The following is a 22,546-nucleotide window of genomic DNA, read 5'->3' on the forward strand; positions in this document are numbered from 1 at the left end:
TTTCTGGGGCGAGCCTATTTCACTGGGCGATCGGGATCGAGACCGACGTGTTTCACTGGTCGTTTTAGATTAGCTCCCGCTCCAGATCTCGATCTGGACCCGAGAAAAGTCGCTCCCACGATTTCGGTGGATTCAACCGGGAGCCAGCCGGGCCAGCCCTCGGCGCACACACGTGACTTCCCTTCTCGCGGGGCAACTTGCCGGATCTCGCCCATCTCGCCTCAGAAGAAGAAGAAGCACGTCGCGGGCTGGGCTCCTAGATTGTCTCGAGATCAGAAGAATTCGTAATGCCCACTTGCTTAGCCCTTGGCTCGACAGCCGGTTCGTTTTCCAGGAACGAGAAGAGAAGGTATTTGCCGCGCTACGGGCATTCCGGCCATCTTTGCTAGAAGCACCTGAGCCATTCCTGCCGCTCGTGCGTCGAACACGTGTTAGCGCCGCGATTACGAAAACGTCTTCGAAACGACCGCGGCGGCCGCGGAAAGGGGATTCCCGGGAAGTTGAATGACGGGAAGGCATCCGCCGATCCCGGAGCAGTGGTCTTGTTCCACTGGGGATCCGTAGGCGGCGCAACCCCGTTCGGATCGTGTGCCCCAGTCCGGATCTGGTCAACTGATCCCGGCGCGCTCCAAAACGCCCTGTGGAATTCGCCATTAGTTTAGCCTAGAGCACAGTGGAAGAAACACATTTAGGTGATGACTCTGGCCGCTCTTCCCGCGGGGAGCGAGCGACCAGGGTACGTATTTTCGGCAGCGATTTGAAGTCCAGAGGGCGCGGCCAGTGCCGTCACGGATGTCCAGATTCTATTCGGTGTTCTTTGACGTAAACACGTTTTATTTTGGATGCTGCCGACTGCATTTTGAAACGTCGGTCGTTCGGGGAGTGTGTGCGCGTGGTCGGGTGCTCGGCGGCTCGGCGGTGTACTCGCTGGTGTGTGTCGACGTGCCGCCTGTGCTCGTCGCGTGTCCAGAAACAGTGTTTTTTTAATTTCGTTCGCCCGGTGCCGTCGGTCACTCCTGTTGCAAAAGAAGATTCGAAGTGACTACACTACCGTGACCGTCCGACGGTACTTTTGCAGAGAGTTCAAGCGCCGTCCGACGGTACTCCACAGACGGTACTCCGCGTTAAGTGCCGCCCGAAAGTCTCGTATAAAACGAATTGTCAGAACGTGATTTCCGAAGCTGCAGCGTGGCTTAGCGGTTAAAATGTCTGCCTCATACGCAAGTGGTCGTGGATTCGACCCGCAGTAGAGGTTTACTTTTTTTTTTTTCATTTTGTTTTGTTGGGGCATTTGGCGATATTTACGACATTTCTTTTTTACGACTAACACTGAAAAAAAAAAATGCTGTCAACGACAATGCTGAAAGCGCGAGGTAGTTGCTTTGGATCGCGCGGCACGAGCGCTCCTGCAGCGGGTGCAGTCATGCCAGTCAAGGCTACTCGCTCGCCGCTTGCACGGCCTCCGCAGCTCTTCTATGCAAGGGTGATAATCCGTCGTATTGCACACAAGTACAGCTCCAGAAAAATGCGCACAAAATCACTGCGGCTGGGGTCTGTCGCCTCCGGTACACGTAATCTTTGCAACAGGAGTGACGGACGGTACCGGGCGAAGTTTGGAAATGGAGAACGCTTATTTTGATGTTCCTGAGAACGCGACGAGTACAGGCGGCAACGTTGACAACACGCACCAGCGCAGACACCGCCGAGCCGCCGAGCACCCGGCCACACACACGCCGAGCGACCGACATTTCAAAATGCAGTCAGCGTCATCAAAAGAAAACGTGTTATTGACGTCAAAATAACTAAAATGGCAAAATAAAAGCTGTTATTTTGACCTCCGTGACGTCATGGACCACGTCCCCTGGGCCCCAAATCGGTGCCGAGCGACCAGATCGTGTTCGGAGCTAGCCTCGAACCAGGAGTCGTTAGTTTCGCGCCGCCGCGGAGGGCGCTGAGGTATGAGGTCCCTCGTCTGCGGCCACGGTGTTAGCGTGGTCGCCTTTTTCGCGGTGTGGTGGTGTGGTGATGGTGTGCGGCCAGTGGCTGGCCTCGTGTTTTTCTTCGGTGCTGTGTCCATCACAGGTGGGCTCAAGGCTCACCTCCGTGGACGAAGGCTTACCTTCGTGCACGAAGGTGAGCCTTGATCCGAAGAAGAAAAAGAAGAACAAGGAATAGAACACAAATTTACGGACTCTGGCGACTTGGTGGCGGCGTGGCGGCGGTGAGGTACAACAAGAAGCGGTGAGCTAGGGAATGGCGGGACCATCGCTGGTAGAAACAACCGGAGCGGTCGGTTTGGGAGGGACCCGATACTTGGGCGCCATCTATCCCCGTGCGAGTGAAGCGCTCGGTGCGCCGAACATAACGTGGTCGCCACGTCGGACAGAGAGTCATCACCTCAATGTTTCTTCCACCGTCGCCTGGAGCCACTAAATGAAATACGCTTAGAGTATCGGCACTCTTTTCCCCGATATTGTTGTGGGCACCGCCATCTTTGTGCTTAGTACAAAGCAGACGCAACTGGCGATCGTCATGATTCAAAAGTGCGACTTCTCCAGCATTAGTTTCGGTGTTGGGAAGCTCATGTAATATATTGACTTCCTTTGTCGCGAACTGTTTAATTATTTGTGAAGAACGGAATAGCGTTTCGTGTAATTTAGGATACAACTTCAGATAACTACAACCACGAATTCAAGCACCAGTATACGTAAGTGTCATTACTCTGAAGCGTAACTTATTTAGGGGCTCCAGTTTAGCCCGACCGCGCAGACACAGAAAGAGAACGAACTGCATGGCCTAGCGCTCTTGGCACTACTTTAGCGGCTTCATGAGCCCGTAGCGTTGGCTGCGCTCTGATCTAAGGTAAAGTAAAGCAAATATTCAGATCTTAGGTTTTAACAAGCCAGCCCAATGAAGGTCATCTAACACGCCCCAGCCAAAAAAAAAAAAACACGTTTTTTTTTTTTTTTTCTATTTTGAGATTTTTTGACGTGCAACAGAAATCTCAGATTGACCTCCGCCAAATTATGGGCACTCCGGACGGTACTCAAGCCGGAAAAATAGGGATTCATAGGCCAGCGCGCTGGCTCAAAGCCACTGATACGTTTTAATATTTTTTTTTTTATCATTGCCATGTAAAAGCCACAAAGGTGGTTGTGAAACGAAATATACTCGAACCATCCCGACAAGCACTGTTCGATTGCGAAAATGATTTCTGCACTTGATAAATAAGACTCAATTGTTTTTGCATACGTGGCGGAATCCCAACTGGCTAAATCGCTTTCAAAGCGCTCATTTCATTTAAATCGCGTTAGGCATGTGTATGGACGCTCAGTAGAACGCACGCAAAAGCAGCTGTGGTGCACCCGCAGCCTCACGCTTGTTGTTTTGAGATCTCTGGCTCGCTCACTGCGGGCATCCCGGCATCTAACGCCCTAACATCTGGCGCTTTTTCTGTCTCACGTGGCGTTCTTAGCGGCACACGACGGCAAATGCACATCAAGCTATTCTTGAACACGTTTCGCCATTTGTATTTTGTATTAAGAAACTGCAACTTGCCGTAACTGAATGGTGAACGTTTGAGGTCTAATAACATTCTTCACGTGTAATATATCGATATAAAATCTCTGGAAAATCTGATATCGAAGGATGCTTCGTAATTTAATGTCTAGTGATTTTGATAACTTGACGTGATTCTGTTTTTAAACCACGATAAGGTAATACCGTTTTAAACTTTTTTTTTATTTTAAAATGTTCATTGTCTGTACATGTTCGTTAATTACCTTTTTAATTCATTACATCAAACAGACTGTGTACGCAAACTATCTCGGACGATGAAACGTTATAGCTAGAGAATGTTTTTCAATATTAGAGAGTGTAATCTATTAAAAGCTGAATAATAAACTAACAACTCAAGCTAATTGTAATCTTGAGACATTAAAATGGAGTTGAAAAACAGTTATTTATTTTGATATTAGCTTTATTACTGTAGGATATAGAAAAAAGTTATAAACCTTTAAGAAAGGACTAAAACGCCATGCACGGTGGGGTTGCACCTTAATACGTTCTGTAGCTCTGTTTACAAAATAAAATATAGCGTGAAGTTGAATATATGTAATGTACTGATAATAACCATCATGGTTTATTGACACAGCCTTCCAGAAAGGCACCACAGCGTGCAACCGGCATCGATTCATCAACGACATGTTTCTCTGTGGCTATCACTTCGCAAATATTGCTGAAGTCGTAGGAGGAAACAATATTTGCAAGTACATATCTTCAAGTTTTTTTCCAAACGAATAGCAAAGCATTTTTAGATATTTGCTTGCTTGAGTTCCATTTTAAAATATGTTGCTTAGGCACACAAGGAAAGAGTCACTGCTCAAGCTCTATTCGGCAAGGGCTGTATAATACCTAAGTGCAAGTAACGGAAAATGTAACGAGGTGTTTTTCGTCAGCTTAACGTACAAGATAGGCACATTTAATTTTAAGCAACTGTTTGGCGTAAACAGGTCCCCCTTGTCTGCGTAAACAGGTCCCCCGATGTCTGCATCGAATCACCGGGGCTTGGTTGGCCCAATGTGCCAAATGTGTTCCTGCTGCGTTCATGCGTTCACCTACACTATAAGAAAAATCCGTACTTGAAAGGTGTCTTGATGCGGCAAGAATGCTTTCAGCTCGTGAAGAACGGTTTCACCTCAAGCACCATTGCCCCCTGGGGCACAAGAAAGGCAACTAAACGATAAAAATCTTTTCCGCAAAAAAAAGAAAAAAAGGAGCTTGAAAGAACCCCTTATAGATTTTTCACGAAGAACCGGCTATAGAAATTTTTTGAAAATACTCTTTAAGGGTGCAAAATATGGAAAAGCCGAACAACCCCTATTAGGTATTTTACGACCAGATATTTTTTAGAGTGTATTGCTGGCAATCTTTAATTTCCGCCCAATCTCTTAATCTCTAATGAACACAGCTTGACCAATTATATTGTTTTTGTGAGCCGTTTTTTTATAGTCATGTTATCATGCGTGCAGTGCTGTTTCATCGGCATGCTAATAATAGCAGTGCGCGCTTGCTGTTACACCGCCGAAGCGTGCTCTGCGATGAGCCTGCGTTGTGTGGGCCCGTCGTCGCAGCGGCCGTCTATTCCTGTGCAATCCTGATCCGAGGATAGCTCCCAAATTTGTATATCCGGCTTTTCCCTGCTAATAGTTAGGAATGACATCGCCTACGTGTTATCTGTACACAATAGTTAAAAAAAAAAAGAAGAAGTGTATTTTAAATATGTCGCATGCTGGGAAGTGAAGATTCCAGAATTCTATATGGCGGGCAAGTTTGTCTGTTCCTTGCGCACCTCATGTTTTTGTTTACTGTTTACCCCCAAATGGGCCCAAGTGCGTTTGTTTTCCCTCGACCTCAACCGATGGCGGCGCGAGCTTGGCTGCCTCGTCATCGTGTGTTATCTACGCGTTCGCTATGTTGTTCTTTAAATGGCGTGCCCACCTTCGCGTTCCAGTGCGCCAGAGACGCATATTAGAACACTTGCTCACCATATAGAAAATTTAATGCGAAAACATTTCCAACGCCACTCCTTCCGCATGTTTTTTACGAAAGAAGAAACTTGTCGAGTCACCTTGTATAACTTGCCAACTCCAGGTACCTTGCGAAGTACGCGCAGTGCCACAACACCTCTGTGGAAACCTATGCTTGCGCCCCTCCCGATCAGTTGTACGCCGACGCGAAGGTATTCTACGATGCTCTGACAAAGAGGTTTGCCGGAGATTGCAAAGATGATGGCGTAGCCACCAACGCACCGTCAGTGTCCCGCCTAACTCTTCGGGAAGGTACGCTAAGATACTAATCATATTGCCTCTCCTAAACAATGGGCATTTAACTCGAATTTTTTTAAATATTTTTATTTGAATGGGACGTCTACCTTGTAGCTTTGAAGTAACGACCCCTTTGGGGTGCAGTTATGTATAACGGAAGGTAGCCGAACTAGGAGCAACTTTTTTAATCCTGAAAGATAAACTACAGTACTGACAACTTGGTTGGGCGACGAGCTGAAATAAATATTGCACGTTATTATCTTTTTTTTATAACACTATCTGACTTACATGGGGTCGTGGTAGGAGTAGCACACAATACAAATAGAAATAAAAACACTAAAATATCAGTACAAAGCTAACAATGCCTGGATTTGGGCTACTTGGTTTGACATTATGAGGTATGCTGCGCGGTGAAGTTACACTAAATACGTAAACACGTAAACTCTGAGGCGATGTGGAGACAGAATAGAACATAATGTATGTACATAGGAAAGCGCAGACTTAACTGTTTATTTCTTGTTTCTTCATCTTACTCTTTTACACCCTTGCTTTGAAGGATGAACATTTGCCTTATCATTCTTGGAGTTAAAGACAGGATGATTAATGTCATCACGGGCAGTTGTCATCACAGGGATAATATTAATAATATTGATAAATGTCATCATTTCTTCCCGTTACGACTATTATCATGATGATTAATGTCATCGCGGGCAAAAAATCACCTTTGTCTACAATTGCCCGTGCATGATGACACTAATCATCCAGTCTTTGACTCCGAGAATTGTCGGGCAAATCTTCATGCTTCACCTCAAGCATATAAAGAAGAAAGAAGAAACAAAAAAAAATCAGTTATTAGTCTGCGATTTCACATGAACGTCATGTGATTTTTCTGTCTACAATATCTCCATGCTTACGTGTTTACGTGTTCAATGTAACTTTTTAGCGCAGCATACCTCAATAAGTAAAGCCCTATGCCGATAACAGTTTGATTATCCGCATCCGATTCGAATCCGACCCGCATCCGAACAGCATCCGCAATGCTCTTAAATTATATCCGTACCCGATCCGCATACGCATATTTTGTAATCGCATCCGAACCACATCCGCAAAATTTGGAGTTACATTCGTTTTGAAATCTGCACATTCATTTAATATCACGAGATTAAGAAATCAAGGGGGAAATAGGCTGCTTCTGCTTTCTTGTGGCTTATACATTTTGGGAATTATTTCCCTAAAGAAAGTTCTTCGCTCGTTCCCTGCCGAGAGAGAACACGTTTTGCCGGAACGATTTATGCCCTGCATTCTGAATTTTTTTTTTTTTTTAGGGACAACAGTTTTAGCGAGATAGAACGCACTAAAGGACCTTCGCTGCGAATCAGTTCTTGGCGTAAAGAACAGTTTTCAGTAAAACATATAAAATAGCGCAAAAATGAAAAGGACAAGAAGTATACTGGACAGGCGCTAAATTTCAACTAGCTTCGCAATGTCCTCAGCCTCAATAATATTTCGCGTCAGCTGTTAAACGTTCTTGCTGATAACAGTGCAGTTCTTCTAAGTTTGCTGGGCACCGGCAATTCCGGTGATTGATGCCTAGATGTCCAGAATGTGCTTGTTTGATGTTGTTGTGCCTTCTTAAGCTGTCATATACACATCTTCCAGTTTGTCTTATATAGATGTTTTGCCACCTGAGGGTGAAATAGAATAAACCACTCCCGTGCACGAGATGTAAGGTGTTTGAGGCTTTTTTGTGCAGTCCGTACTGTAATTTTGGGTAGTTTAAACTTTTTTTTTTTTTGCATAATCCTTAGTGTCTGTTGGGAGCTGAAAAGACCATATCTACATTTGCACGGTTTCCTATCGTCTTGAGATGTGTGAGATGTTATGAAATTGAGATACAACTGCTGGCTTTTTCATTCTATGTCTTGACCTTCCTGCTGAACATTCACCATTCTTGACATTTTTAAGGAAGTTTTTAGTGACAGAGTTTACTAGCGTTGTGGGGTATCCCGCTTGTTGTAAACTAGATATTTTGCCTCACAGCTTACTTGGACCGAGGGCGGGCAGGACTTGGTAATATAGTTTTTGAAGCATTGGTTTACTATGCCCCTTTTTTCACCAATATTGAATATCACGAATCAATTGGAGGAGTTACTTTTTTCCTTTATATGACCAACACACAACAGTCGGAGGTCTAGGAATCTCTGGAAGCTCGTGAGTTATCTCTAACTGGGCTAAACAGTTTATTTTTTAAGTGATGAAAACGTTGAACAAAATGCTTGGTAAGCCGAATTCGTTGATGTCTAAATGTATTACAATCATAATCATAGCGGTACAATTTCAGCACTGAACTGTCGAGGCTCTTATGTAGGAGTCTGTCATGATGTGCGAGATACAGGTGATTCTAAGAACTGGTGCAGTGCATGACCCGATGCATACTCTTCTTTTTTTTTGTAAGTGGGTACTACCATCCCACGCAGCGTAGATATATTTTAAATAAATGGTGAGCAATACAAAAAAAACTACTTTCCGAAGCTCTCGAGGCAATTTAGGAGGCGACAGCAGCAAAATATTCAATGCAGTCTTCGATACATAAAGTGAAGCAAAGAGATACTAGTCGCTGGATTTAAAGATTTTCTCCAATATTGAAAGAAGCAAGAATTGTAGTTTAGAAATCTTTTTTTAGCACAAAGACAGACAACGTTGACTTTCCCTTAAGTATGATCATATCGGGAAAGGGTATCTGGCAAAAGTCAGTTGAATTATTTTTACGGGAAAGACTATGAACTGTCTGACAATCAATGATCCCATTTTGCTAAAAAAAAAAAAAAACACCTGGAATGAAGCTTTTTCGATTGAGATCAAAAAGGTATATTCCACATTGCCTCAAGGACGGCCTTTAGTATGTACCGAAGACTGCACTGAATCGTCTGGTGCTAACGCCTTTCAAAATCCATGAGAGCTTTCTCAAATCAGTTTTCTGGAGTTGCTCATCATTTATTGAAAATGTACTTAGGCTACGTGAAATAGTAAAACCCACCTACAAAAAATATAGTATGCTTCAGATAAGGCATTGCAACAGTTCTTAAAGACCTAGTGTATGTCGCATATCATGACAGACTCATACGTAAGGGCCTCGACAGCTCCCAAGGCAATGTGTCCAACGTTCTCACCATTAGAAAAACAAGGCTGTTTAGACCAGTCTGAGATACCTCACGAGCTTCCAGAGGAAGGATGATTGAGATTCCTAGACCTCAGACTGATTTTGTTGCCCCACCATGTTTGTTGGTTATATTAACCAAGAGTAAAAAAGCTACTACTTCAATTTAATCCGGCATATTCAAAGTTGGTAAAAAGGCGGTTATAAATGCTTCAAAATGCTTTAAAACGCAGCGAAGCCACTGGTCTTCAAACCATAGGGCGCCCTAATGTTTGAAGACCAGTGGCTTCGCTGCGTTTCCATAGGAGCTAAGCCTTTTTTCTTTCGTTAATTTTTCCTGAGGTAAGTTCGTTCTTCGCAAATTTAACAAAAAAAAAAAAAAAACATTATCTGTGAGCAACTTTGCACAAAGTCGTAGCGCGATATGTTAAGAAACCGAATTTTGCGGTCGATTTAAAGAGCCTGGCCACTCCTTGAATCACCCAGTAAGATGATCAATTACTATTTCTCGTACATATCTACAGAAACAACGTAAAATGGTAGCGGAAATAAATAGTTAAACGTTCCGATTACATTGCCTGTTTAAGGGAAAAGATATACTCGCACGGTCGTCGATATACCCACATGTGTGAACATGTAGCCATTTGTATGGATATACCCCAATTCGTAAATACACCGGCATGTTAGAGTTGCTTTATATTATGCCTAAACCCGAGGACACTGTTTTCACACTCTCAGTAGCAATATTATTGAACAGGCCTCGGCACGTACAGGTTATTTCCCTTCTGTCCTCTCACTGAAGATCAGGTACGTCGGGGGTGTTTGGGAGCGAAGGTGTGGGGGAGCGAGAGTGTGTATGTGGGGGGAAGGGGGGGGGGGAGGCGGGGAGTATCTTTCCCCTTTTGACCTGAATTGTTTTCTGCGAATGTCTGCAAATCTAGGAGGAGGGGGGGGGGGGTTACCTCCCCCACCCCCCTCCCCGAGATCTCTATTCAGAACCACCACCACCACAAGAGTAACAGCCATTTATACTCTTTTCATCCCAGACACGTGTATGCATATAACCATTTCTACTTTCAGGATCAGAGTTTTCGTGCGATGGGAACCGATTTATTCGATACTTCTTCCAGTGTGCTTCCGGATTTGTCAATGCAACCCGTAATTCTCCCACTGACAAGAAATACATTTGCAGGCAAGTCTAACTTAAACAAACTGGTTCATTAATTATAAAAGAGCAAGGAGTACAGACGAGTTACTTCTTCAGTAGAGCCAAAGCGTCTCTGAGTTTTGGTAATGAATGTCGTTTGCGATTGCGAACAGGTTCATGAAGACCTGCTCACTCGAGCATTTCGTCGAAAATGGGCTTTAATGAAATAAAAAGACCGTTGTATCGTTTTCATTAAGAACACCACCAGTATGACGGCATAGTCTAGAGTTTCTCGTAGACAGTTCTCTAGCCAGAGAAGGTGCAAGCCAGCACGTGATTTCTTCGTGACAGTTCTAAAAGTTGCAGGCTAGTGTATGTTCGCTCGCGCCTAGCCCGTGCAGTATAAGTTTTGTATTTTAAAACGTAGCTCCAAGAACCTTAGAAATACGTGAATATACGCGATATCGAATATTTGCTTCCATACATTTTAATATCTAAGGCGAAGATTCTCTATGGTCCACTTTCTTTCAATCTTGCTACTGAATACCTGCGACGACCACGCAAAACGTGCCGAACGATGGCAACCAAAAAGCGCATGGCTCATCAGTCAAACGTCTTGAGGAAATTCGAAGTATAATGTTTTAACGAGTAAGCTGCAGGCAATGACAAAGAATTGTGCAGAGAAAACGTTTCGATATGTCTAGTCAACAAGCCTGTGCAAAACGTAGTAACATGTTCACCATTTTTGTTTTTGTGCAACACTTGTTGGAAAGCGTGATGGGCGCAGACTATCAAGGACATATAAGATCACATCACGCGCAAATGATAGGTTACATTTGGTGCTGCCATTGAAACATCCTCTTCAAAGAATACACGCGTAACTAAGACAGTGCTAAAGAAAAAGGCTTAACTAAAAACCCAGCGAAGCCACCGGTCTTCAATCAATAGGGCGCCCCATTGTTTGAAGACCGGCGGCTTCGCTGCATTTCCATAAGATTTAAGCCTTTTTCTTTTTTTACATTTTTCTCAAGTAAGTTCGCTCTTTGCAAATTGTGTAGCGAAAATGCCTTACCTGTGGGCAACGCTGCACAAAATTGTAGCGCGATAGGTTAAAGGGATGGTGAACCGAAATTTGAATTTCAAAAAAACAATGCCGGAGATCTAGGTGGGACTTTACGATCGCTACAACACTACTCGTATGGCGATGTCTCAAATGGACGGCCGTATTTTTGGGAAAAGAGGTCGACATTGAACCAGGCCGACGAGGCGCGTGACGTAGAGATATCTCGTTTCTTCCTCCCCTTGCTTCGCTCCGTCAAGGCGGCGAGGCGGGGAAGACGCGAGACCGTTCCCTCTCCTTCTTGGAGAAACATGACGTGAACATTTCTGTTAAGTGCACCTCCTTAAAAAAAAAAAAAACTACAGCCACACACTTATACAACAATATATCGTTGTATGAGTGATGTTTTTGTGTTTGTAGCATCTTGTTTCACGCTTTTGCCGCGTGTTTTGGGGAATCCAGATGTCGGTTCAGCATCCCTTTAAGAAACCGAATTTGGCGGTCGATTTCAAGAGCCGGGCCGCTACTTGAGACACCCGGTAGGTGAGGCAGAAGAGCAAAACCCGTCTCACATGGTACGAATTTTGTCCCATCGCTGTGCGACTTCCGTTATTGTGCGATTGTAACGACGCCCGTGCGACAAAACAAAACAAAAGAAAAACCATGGACGGCAACTGAAGTGCGCGCTGTGTGCCGGGCTTTTTGCCGCATAAAGCTGAAATTGGCACCGATAATTTTCTCGCACTGTCGCTTTATGTGAAAGGCCATTAAAGGGTCAAAATTATTGGTAATAGTTCAAATATGGCCGTGATTCCATAATTTGTTGGCGTGCCAAGATGGTAAGGTAATTCGGGCGCGTTGTAGCCACGATGTAGACATGCATCAGTTTTACGAAAAAATATGTCTGCCGACTGTTTCATTTATCAGATTTTATGCACACTGAATAATCACAACTTCACACAATAAACAAAAATATTAAATCGGTTTGAGATCTTTCATAAAAAAAGAAGAAAATGCAGCAAGAGTACCGCGTCATCGCAGCATCGGGCAATGAGGTTAATTTTCTCATTCTCGGGTATCCTTACAGAGTGGTAAGTATCTACAGACACTGCGTCAACGGAGGGCGGCACGCGACTCACTGTAACACAAGAATGGAGCTGAACAGTCACCTGTCCTTCATTCAGAACTTTATCCTGGAGAAATACGAGCCCATCTGCGCCATGAGACGAGGCAAGAAATACGACAGGCGGGACTCTGCAGAGAAAGATTCTTAGCTGCAGAATTATCCACCGCAGAATTTTCACAAATGTGCTAACTTCGATAAAAAAAAACTTAAAAAAAAACCTGCCCGATCATTTTTTGAACCGCCACTTGGATTGATGCCTGGCTTGGCGCCTGCGTGCTTTTAAGACTCTTTCAACAGCGTGCAGTTGCAAGGTTGCAAAAACAGCTCTTAATAAACGTGTGCTCCTTAAGCTTTCTCGTTATTGGCACTTCGTAATTTGTTTTAAAACATCCGTTATATTTATTTATGTATAACTGTGCTTTTGGAAACAAATGCCCTTCTGGTCGATACTGAGGGACTGCTCTCGGCGTGTGTCCTACCGAGATCTTGCAGCAGAGAGGGAACAGCATGGTGTATGCTGTTCCCGCTCTTAGTAAGTATGATTAGAAAACATAATGGAAAAAACAAAACACACATGCGAACAACAAGACTTGCGAGTAATGCAGGTCAAGAATACAGTTGGTTGTATGAGGTACGATCAAATGACACCCGTTCGTGTGCCTTTAGTAAGATGAATGAAAACGTCAGCAGGTGCGGCAGGATTAAAGGGGCACTGACACATCAAAATCATATTTTTTTTTTATTATCCGAAACGATTGAAAACAATGCCGGGACTTTACCCTCAAAATTTGAGATTTGGGAATTCAGTTTTCGTGAAGTAAAAAAACAATTTCCAAATGCCGAATTCGAAGTTCCCGCGCGATCGGCGCCGGTGCCTTGACGTCAAAAATCGCGGAGACCTGAGAGTCGACTTCCTGTCACCACTCCCTGCTGTTGCCATGGCGACCCAAAGCGAGGAGGAAAGGAGCGAGCGCCCGGCGTTGCGGCGGACCGGTTTTGAGCGGTGTCGCCTGTTTTCCGTTGGAGGATACAAATCCAGGAGACGGCACCACAACGAACTCCCGATTTTTGGTATTTCAAAAAGAAGGGCCGTAGTGCGTTCGCAATTGCGTTAAAAAACATCTTTTAGGATTGCCGTAATTAAATGTTATAGAGATGTCGCCTACAAAGCTTCTAAATTTCCTGATTTTTGACGTCACCGATCAAAAGAAGCGAGGAGGCGAGACGCGGGAAAATCAAACGCCAAAAATAAAAAGGCGCGCGCGCGCGCGGGAAAATTTTTTTTCGCGATGCGGTTTTTTTTGCGTGTCTATGACTGCAACTTGCATCGTTTTAGACAATAAAAATAAATACGACCTTTGGGGTGTCAGTGCCCCTTTAAACAAAGCAATGTACAAGGAAGCAAGAATGCACCAGGGTTCCTTAGAAACAGTCGCCGTATGCATTCAAACACGCATCCCACTTCTTTTTTTTTTTTTTGGGGGGGGGGGGGGGGGCAAATATCCGCTTTGTGCGGATGATCGGCAGGGCGTCTGTCTCGGTCGCGGAAGATCTTTCGATTTTGGAAGTCCTTCACAAAACGTTTGAGCCCAGTCAGTAACTGTGATTTTCGACACACGTTTGTCAACATACACCGCCCATATCCTGCAATGAAAATCGACTAGGGTTGTGCGAATATCGGTTCGAATTGAATAGCACTGCGTCATCATAAGCTTCACAATGGAAAGTACAACCGCGAAAACCGGTTTTCTGAACAGCGTTAAAGCTAGGAATGACACTTCGCTATTCGATTGTAACCAGTACTCGCGCACCTCAAATATCGAATAATTGACATCCTTTCGCTGTTAGGAACTGAATCATAGCTCACTGACCCACCTTGGACGGATTCTCAAATACACTGGCCTTGTTGGAAATGGTGTTCTCGACAAAAAAGACATGCGAGGAAGATGAACGCTTGTGCTTCTTGATCATTGGTCTGCGCTTACAGCGATAATTCTAACTTCATCAGGCTCCTCGTGCACCTGTTTATGTGGCGCGGAATAAACGGGTTTCAATTGATCACGCCGGCTGTACTGGTGCACGCATGGTTGGAAAGCACATATCTGAAGCTCAGCAAATACGGCTGCATAACGCCAGTAAATTATGCTGAATGAGTAGGGAAATGGTAGCGGGGGGGGGGGGGGGGGGGGGGGCTGCCATGTTGAATTCTGGCGTAGGTGAGTTGGATCAAAATAGCGAATCCCTCTATTTGCTGATTGGAAGGCACCAGAATTCAAGGGGGCCCTGCCAATAGTTCTACGCTTCTCTTGGCTGTAATTTTTTGTATTGTCGATATGCTTAAAACCATTTACTTTAGTTTTTTTGTCGCCCACCCGAATAACGTCCAATTTCAACATGGCATCCATCACACGAAAGCGGTCTAAAGACCGACGCGCTGTTTACAAACAAGTCTGCTACTAAGTCTACTAAAAACCACACTTTTGTCACATCTCCCGCAGACGTGCCGGATGTAAACAAAACGCGAGGCGCACCATACACGTCACTTTCGAGGCGCCGCTGATTGGTTCAGCCGCCAGGAAGAGGCGACTCGCGCACCGATTCGCATAATCGGACTGGAAGCGACTGTCTCTTTTGCGACTTAAAAGCCGTCGCGCGAGAGTTGCGACCGCGGCCGAAACCCGAAACCACGATCCGATGGAGGGGATCAAGAAGCACGAGAAGTGCATCGTGGCGACGCCCATCGGTTTTTCGCGTCTGCTATCTCCGTCTAATAAACGAATCGCGCACAGTTAATGCACCGCGGCCCTGTGCTTTCATTTCTGCACGGGATTGATTGAGCCGGTGAGTAGCAAACCCTCAAAGACAACGATCGCCGTGCCGATGCACTTCGCCGCAACTTGATTGCCTCCGTCGGATCGGACTGGCTTCAAGTGAAGCGGAGCATGTGTGTTATATTCGGAACAGAGACATATCTGCAGAGTTGGAACATCAGGATGGGCACACCAACGCGATAGGCGGTGGCTAAAGGAACGGATGGGTGCTGCTAAACACTACTGGCATCGCTGGCCAACTAAGGCCACTGGTACCAGTATATCTGAGCTGAATTCCGTCATTAAGTTTTAGCGCCACCAAAGTTAGAGGTTTAAGTTTTTGGTGACTAGCCAATAGTTGGTGAAAACTTTCAAACCACGCTCACCAGATTCAAATTATTTTTCAGTATCTCGATCCTTGTTAACTTAACTGAATCTGCTTCCAAACGATCGTGTTTACCTTCTTATTTTTTGTTTTAGTCGAGGTATTTATTTAGTAAGCAAACAAGGTCCAAAACATCATCGCGCTGCAAGGACTGACACTGTAGGGGCCTTGCTCCACCCTTTGTCCGAACTTTCTCAATATGCGGTACTATGTATAGAGACACAATAAAGAGTTTTCGTAAGATGTTTCGGCCACCCCTCAAAGCTCTCCGCAACCCACATCAAGGTAGGAAATCCTGCAGACAAGGCAAGCGCCGCGCATGCACACTTCGTCGCGTCTTCGTTGAGGAGAGCGTGGTGAAAGTGGGAAAACGATCTACGAAAACTCCCTAATCCTCCTGCTAACAGGCCGTATCGGGCGCCTTACTGCAAATAAACCAACGTAACGAGGATTTACCCTGTAAAGCAGTCATGAATTGACACTTAACGCAGCCGTGGAGGTCAACAGAAAACATGCCGGCACCAACATAAACAAATGTTGGTCTAATTTTTTATAACGCTTTTTCCCTTATCAGTCACGTTCAAGAAACATGTGTTTTGCCCGTTTACCATGAATTAGATTTTAGACCTCAGGTTGCTAATGTAACAGGTCTTGCGATAAAACGCACTTTGTGGACTAGAGCGAAAGCCCTCAGACATGCCTGTGCTAAAAGGCTGATAACACACAAAAGCTTTGGGTTTCACCCTCGTTTTCGAGCTCGGTTTTTATTTTCTTCTTCCTTCGACTCAAAAGCCGCTGCAAAGCTGTCCTACCAGCTCCTTGAAGATGAAAAAGAGTGCGAGGTCGACAAGGCCCAAAGGAGGTACGAGTTCTGTGCCGGCGACTTCATGCGAATGCTCCAACTCATGGAAATCGGCACCGACAACGACAGGATTTGCCAGTATGTCGTGACCAGTCTATTTTGATCTGCTATCAGAGCTCCCGTTGAAGTTGCATCTTCTATACTAGTGGTTCTCAACGATCGATGTTTCGCAGACCCTTTGGGGATCGGCGCAGGTGATGGAGGACCCCTAGAATGCCTTCGCGGGCCGTAAAGGGTCCGCGGACCCCGATTTGAGAACCACTGCTCTATACGTAACTGGTACATCCCCACGTACCACGGGCCTTTTTAAGAACTTTTATTTTTGTTGACAAGTTAAGGAATAGCATATATGACACAATCCCCATCCGTGCTGAGCCAACACCACCTAGATAAGCAGAAGGCCTCCTTACCGTCATCACAGTCAGATCGATCGAGGCCTGAGATTGGGCACGAGTGCTGCGTCAGTGTTCGGCTGGGGCTCGTGTCCAATCACTGCGTAGAAGGTCGGACTCGGGCCCAATAGCCGAGTTAGCGCGATCCGACTCTGATGACGTTTCATGAAGGAAGAGGAGACGATGCGGAGGCTTTGATTATTCTAGGTGGTGTTGGCTGAGCCCAGGCCTTCCGGACAAAACAAAGCTCGTTCCTTACCAAGGTATTTCCAAAGTCAAAGCTCTCGATCACGAGGCACCCTTAAAAACCCCGATAGATTTCTGACCACTGCTACGCATACTGTTTATGTGACTTCATTCTGTGCTTGGGTGCCCATATTTCATTAGCCTGTTCCAGCGAATATAGGGGTCGCTACAGGTCATCCACAGTAGCAGGGGTGCTTGCTTCGTAACGGGCATTGTGATTAAATTATATGAACGCGTTTTTATATAAAATATAGTGCAACCGCGCTCTAACTTGCGATCTAGTTTTGAAGATTCGCAGGAAACCAATTAGAGATCCGCAAACACAATCCTGCTAACATGCCGTGTAACGTATGCTCGAAACAAATCAATACAAAGGTAGCATTAGCGCGCAGTGGTACGATACATATTATTATTGCGGTGGAAGTATCGTGCATTTGTTTTTGTAGATAGCGCCATGACCATCTTTCTTTTCTGTGTGTGTGTGCGTGCGCGCGTGCGCGTGCGTGCGTGTGTGTGTGCGTGCGTGTTTATGTGTGTGTGCGTGTGTGTGGTGTGTGTTCGGGCGAGGTGCATAAACACCTACTTTTCGAGCAAACACAAGCAAAAGCGGTCATTTTGATGAGTTTCGCATGGTTTAGGTAAGCTTCCGGAAGAAACAAATTTAACAGTGAAATGTCAACCGCCAATGTGAGGCTTGCAGGAGATTCTTTTTCCAGTACCTGGCGTTTCAGTGAGCTAGCCGGTAGCGCGGCAATGCAGTAGCTAGAACTTCCTCATACGTAATTATAGCTCGCCGGGAACAAACGGTTCTATATTGTAAATTTCAGACGCATGAAGTGCGAGTATTGCGAGCTTTGTAATATCAGTGCAAATAATCTGGGTTACCAGGCTAAATCATAAAAATGACTTAATTCGACCACGTCCTGTTTCTTGTGTGACTATGTTGGCTTGTAGCTTATCAAACGAACCGGACTAATTTATCTGTTGAACAGCGGAATGTCTCAAAGGCTGTGCTTTTGGGGAACGTCTGAGGTCAGCAAACTTTGCTTGTGTTTTGTTAATTTACCTTTTTGTCCTCATTCATCCAGAATACGTGGAAAATACCAGGAATGTCTTGAGCAGTCATCGCGAGAAACCACTTGTGACTTCAAAGTGCACGCCCTGAGCCGACTGCACACTCTGACTACGCTCCTGAAGCGGGACTATGGTATCACCTGCGACGGCCGGAGCGTAGCACAGAAGGAGCTCAACCACTACAACCACAAACGTGTCCGGCGTAAGCAAGTTCATTTGAATGCATCTTTAACCCACACATGTATTATACACCTACCTCCCATTATAGGCACACCTACCTATAATGGGAGGCATCAACGTTCCTACGTAAGAGAAGCCGGGTAATCGGCACCAGCACCGCGATATCTGGGAACATCCTACGTGCTGGGAATCTGGAGGGGCAAGCAGGGGGTAATTCTATTTGTGCTCAGTTATAAGGTCATGACTGTGTACATTCCACTACTCACATGAAGATCTTTGATCTGGAATATAATTTAAATTGACCAAGTGCAGCCCCCCTTCACCCCAAATAAATGGAAAGAGAGCTGTTTTTCCAAAGTAATTTTTATACCCAAAATAAAAACAAGAAGTGGCCACACAATTCCAGTCATCAAAACAACCAATCATATTTTTCTATGGTGTAAAATACTTATTTTTCGGTTGCGTAATACGTCTGTACAGGGTGTTTTTTCAAGAAAAATAATAATAAAAAAGACACAAGAAATAAAGAAATTATTCCCTCGGAATTACGTTATTAACTGCGGTGGATGTCGGCTTACGAATGTAAAGTTACAATTAGCGTATTAATTACCTGAAGTACACTGAAAACTTTTAAAGTTATAATTTTAGATAGCCCATTCAAATTGGAGATGTGTTATCCATCGTCAAATTATACCATAGCAGTTGTTTACTATTCAGGCGACTAAATTCTGCTCAGCACTATTCTCTTGCAAATTTAGGTCGTGAGCAGAAAGTTTAAGTCAATATTTTTGCGTGAAGCTATGGTAGAGTTAGCTCAATTTTGTTTTTACGTGTATGCGCGCTTTATTTGTCTATGGTGCATGTGAGAAAACATTTTCTCTGCGACAATTCCGCGTATACGTAGATCAGTCGTGCCGAGAGCGGGGATTCCTGAAGGCCATCGAGAAATGTGACCACGTCTTCGAAGATGACGCGGTGCTGCTCAAAGAGAACGTCATCAGGGCGTCGCCTATACGTACCTCCTTTGTCATAAGGGCCAAGGAAATGATCTGCCTGTGAGTTTTGACCATAGCTGGTATGACATCGGGGAGTCTAACCTTTCCGGCGTACAATATAGGCGGCTGGAAACTCAGGGTGTTCTAAGCAAGAGGGATTACTACGACATCTCTGTCAAGTTAGAATGAGATTAAGCGATACATAAACACAGTATAAAAAGGAGGGAGGAGAGGTTAGTTGAAAAGTTCGGCAGATTACCCTTTCCCCAAATCAAACAAGGAGGCTGACCTCGCATGCGCAGCCATTCTTTTTATGAGCGTACTTCAACGATATGCCATTTGCATAAATTATATACTCTGCGTAAATAAAAACTTTCCTATGATACAAAATTCTACAGTTCTCGGGGAGCCAAATGTTTTCCACAGTTTTATAACCTTACCAAATCATTTCCTATACAAATATTGGCTGCGCCATGGGCTAATCCTCCGACCTTTGGAACGCCCTTTGTATAGAGTATATAGACCCGCTTTGCTTGGAGCCATTACCTTCCACGATAACTCTCAGACTCTTCATGATTACAAACCAAATTAATTTAATCTGATTCCGACAAAAACAGAACGGTAGCCAAAGTGCAGACCGAAGGATCTGCCGTTGTCCGATTCTAAACCAATTGCGTCTGCAATCTGACAAAGCATAATTAAAGCAGGATGTTACTGACATTTATTTTATGTTAAAGATGTTGAACTAGGCTCATCTAATTCTCAGTGTACCGTTGTGCCCGGTCAACACTCCAGACCTCTAAAATCCTAAATTAAAATTGGAATGGGATCATTTGTCTTCGGGCACCTGCTCCGACACTCTAATAGTCTGCGAAGCTAGATCACTGTTTCCTGGGATTACTGCTTGTCATCTCGCCCGTCCAGCGACTAAAAGGACAGTAATGACAGAATCACCGGGACAACCATGCGCCACAGACCACGCGGAAACTAATCTGAGAAACGGCTTTGAAAAGCAATCATGACTCGAGACAAGATTCGCGTCCATATGTACTCCCCCATCCATTATTGATCGATTGCAAACAACGTTACCAAGCCATTTATTCCTTGAGCTTATTGCCACGCAACAGAGGAAGGACGGCTGTGACAATTACTGTCGCTCTCGTTGTTTTGCTCGTTCATGGCACAACCGACGCACATGTCTAAAAGCAATATCGTGGTAATGTATTTACGAAGTATTCTCGTGGAATTCTCCAACTATACTGCCCCGACATAGCACATATAATATAGTCGGTGACATACCAAGACTACAGTAGAAGCTCCTCCCATTTCTTTCCAGTTTAGCAGAGCGAACGCTGGAGAGGAGGTCACTTCCTCTCCAGCGTTTGCTCTGAAAAAGTGGAAAGAAATGGGAGGAGCTTCCACTTTACTCTTAACCTGTTACCGACTATATCATCAACAATATGGCAGTTTAATGTCACATAAGCCCAGGGAACGGCCAGTCGACATCATTTGGTCTAGGGAGTTTTTTTTTTTTTATACATTCTAGTTATCTGGCAATTATTCTCCTACGTGTCTAATAATGTTCCTACCTTAAAGACGCACCCAGTGTTTGTCGCAAGTAGCATTGAAAGTCCTTTGAAACTTCTTTTTACAAGCAATGACAACCAATACAAATGACAAAACAAATCCCACTTGAACAACATGGCGTCATTCAGTTCAGTCTTCTGATGTGCGTACCCGTTCGCTTCCTGAAACCTGCATTGTTACGCAGTCGGCGCTTCAAAGATTGTCGCTATTTGTAGGAATCTCTTATCGAGGAACTTTAGTAGCATTACCTCTCCGGCGCCAACTATGTCATGGTTCGGGTTTCAGGAAAAAAAATAACGGCGCCGTGCTAAAATGAAGTTGAAGACACCATGCGCTTTTACGCAATACGCTTCCTAAAGTTTGTTTTTTGTGAAAGCACTATGGAATAATCTGGAAACCTTTCTAATAAAATTGAGAAGTAGTGAAGAGTGCGCGTGCATAGCTTTCACCAACGCTCAATGTGTGCGAGTTCACAGGAACCTGTATCTTAGACCCCTTCGCAACAAAAAGATCTCGAGCGCCGGACATGTTTGTTTTACAATAAGTATCTCCTGTCTCTCTTTCTATCTTTGTGCCCAATGAAATTAGGTGATTGCTAGCGGTGTATCTGGCCACCTGTATGTCCCGGCTAAAGTAAAAAGCACGTAATCGCAAGCATCTCAAAGTTACCTTCATGTGCAGGCGGCAGGTGCTAGCAAGTATCCGGTACCAGCAGGGACGCCATGCTTGCAATAGACCTTTCGCTAAATTAGCCAAGTAACAAAGAGAATGCTGTAGACATATGCACACGCGCTGCATGCGCTCTTCTTCTTTGTGTAGAAGAATCGAAGTAAATAACCACAATATGGCGTTATTAAAAACGCAAGTGCAAAGTTCGATTTTTTTTTCTCGAACTGTTTCTGCTGCAGACGAAAGCACGTACGTACCTACGTTCCAAAGATTGTATTTGTGTTTGGGTAAATGGCTAAAGTGTTTGGCTAAAGTAAATGGATCGTGGGAAAGTTGCGCCAAGGTCCCCGTATGTTCGCCATTTTGGCTCATGAAATTAGCAATCGCTCCTTGACGTCTCCATTCTTGTTGAGACGATCTAAATTTGCTGGTGACTGGTAGCTTTATAGAGACGTTTCTTGTATATCGAGATTGTGCTACGCACACATCGGCGAAACAGCGTACATCTTCGTACCACCACCACATGCGGTGTCGGTGCTTGATCGTTTCCACACGAACGGTTCGCCCTCGAACGCATCAGCGACGCCACGGCGCATGCGCGCGCGAGTCGTTCGGGGCATCGGGAGGCTCTTCTCGTTCGTTTCTCCCGTTCCGGCCGCTGGAGTCGTCACCGCAACGCAGCCAGCACCGTTCACGACTCGGCTAAAAAAAAGATTACGGCCGGTTTAGCGACTGAATTCGCCGACCCAGCCGAGCGTTAGGTTTAGGACAGCGGGAGGCGATTTAGCATTCTGTTAGTGTGCTTTATTTGAGAGGTTCAACCAAATCATTTCGAGGGCTGCTCACAATGGTATGGTAAGCGATCGTGAATGCTGTAAACTGCGCATGCTAGTAAATTTTTGCGATCTGCGGGCAAACTAGCTGCCGTTGCGACCGCGAGCAGACGTAATGATTTGGTTCGACGGCACACAACGTGAACGATCATTCAAGTTCAAGATGACGGAGACACACCACATACCGTTACAGTCGTT

This window comes from Ixodes scapularis, unplaced genomic scaffold (genome assembly GCF_016920785.2).
Source record: "Ixodes scapularis isolate PalLabHiFi unplaced genomic scaffold, ASM1692078v2 PGA_scaffold9__187_contigs__length_104089568, whole genome shotgun sequence".
NCBI lineage: Eukaryota > Metazoa > Arthropoda > Arachnida > Ixodida > Ixodidae > Ixodes > Ixodes scapularis.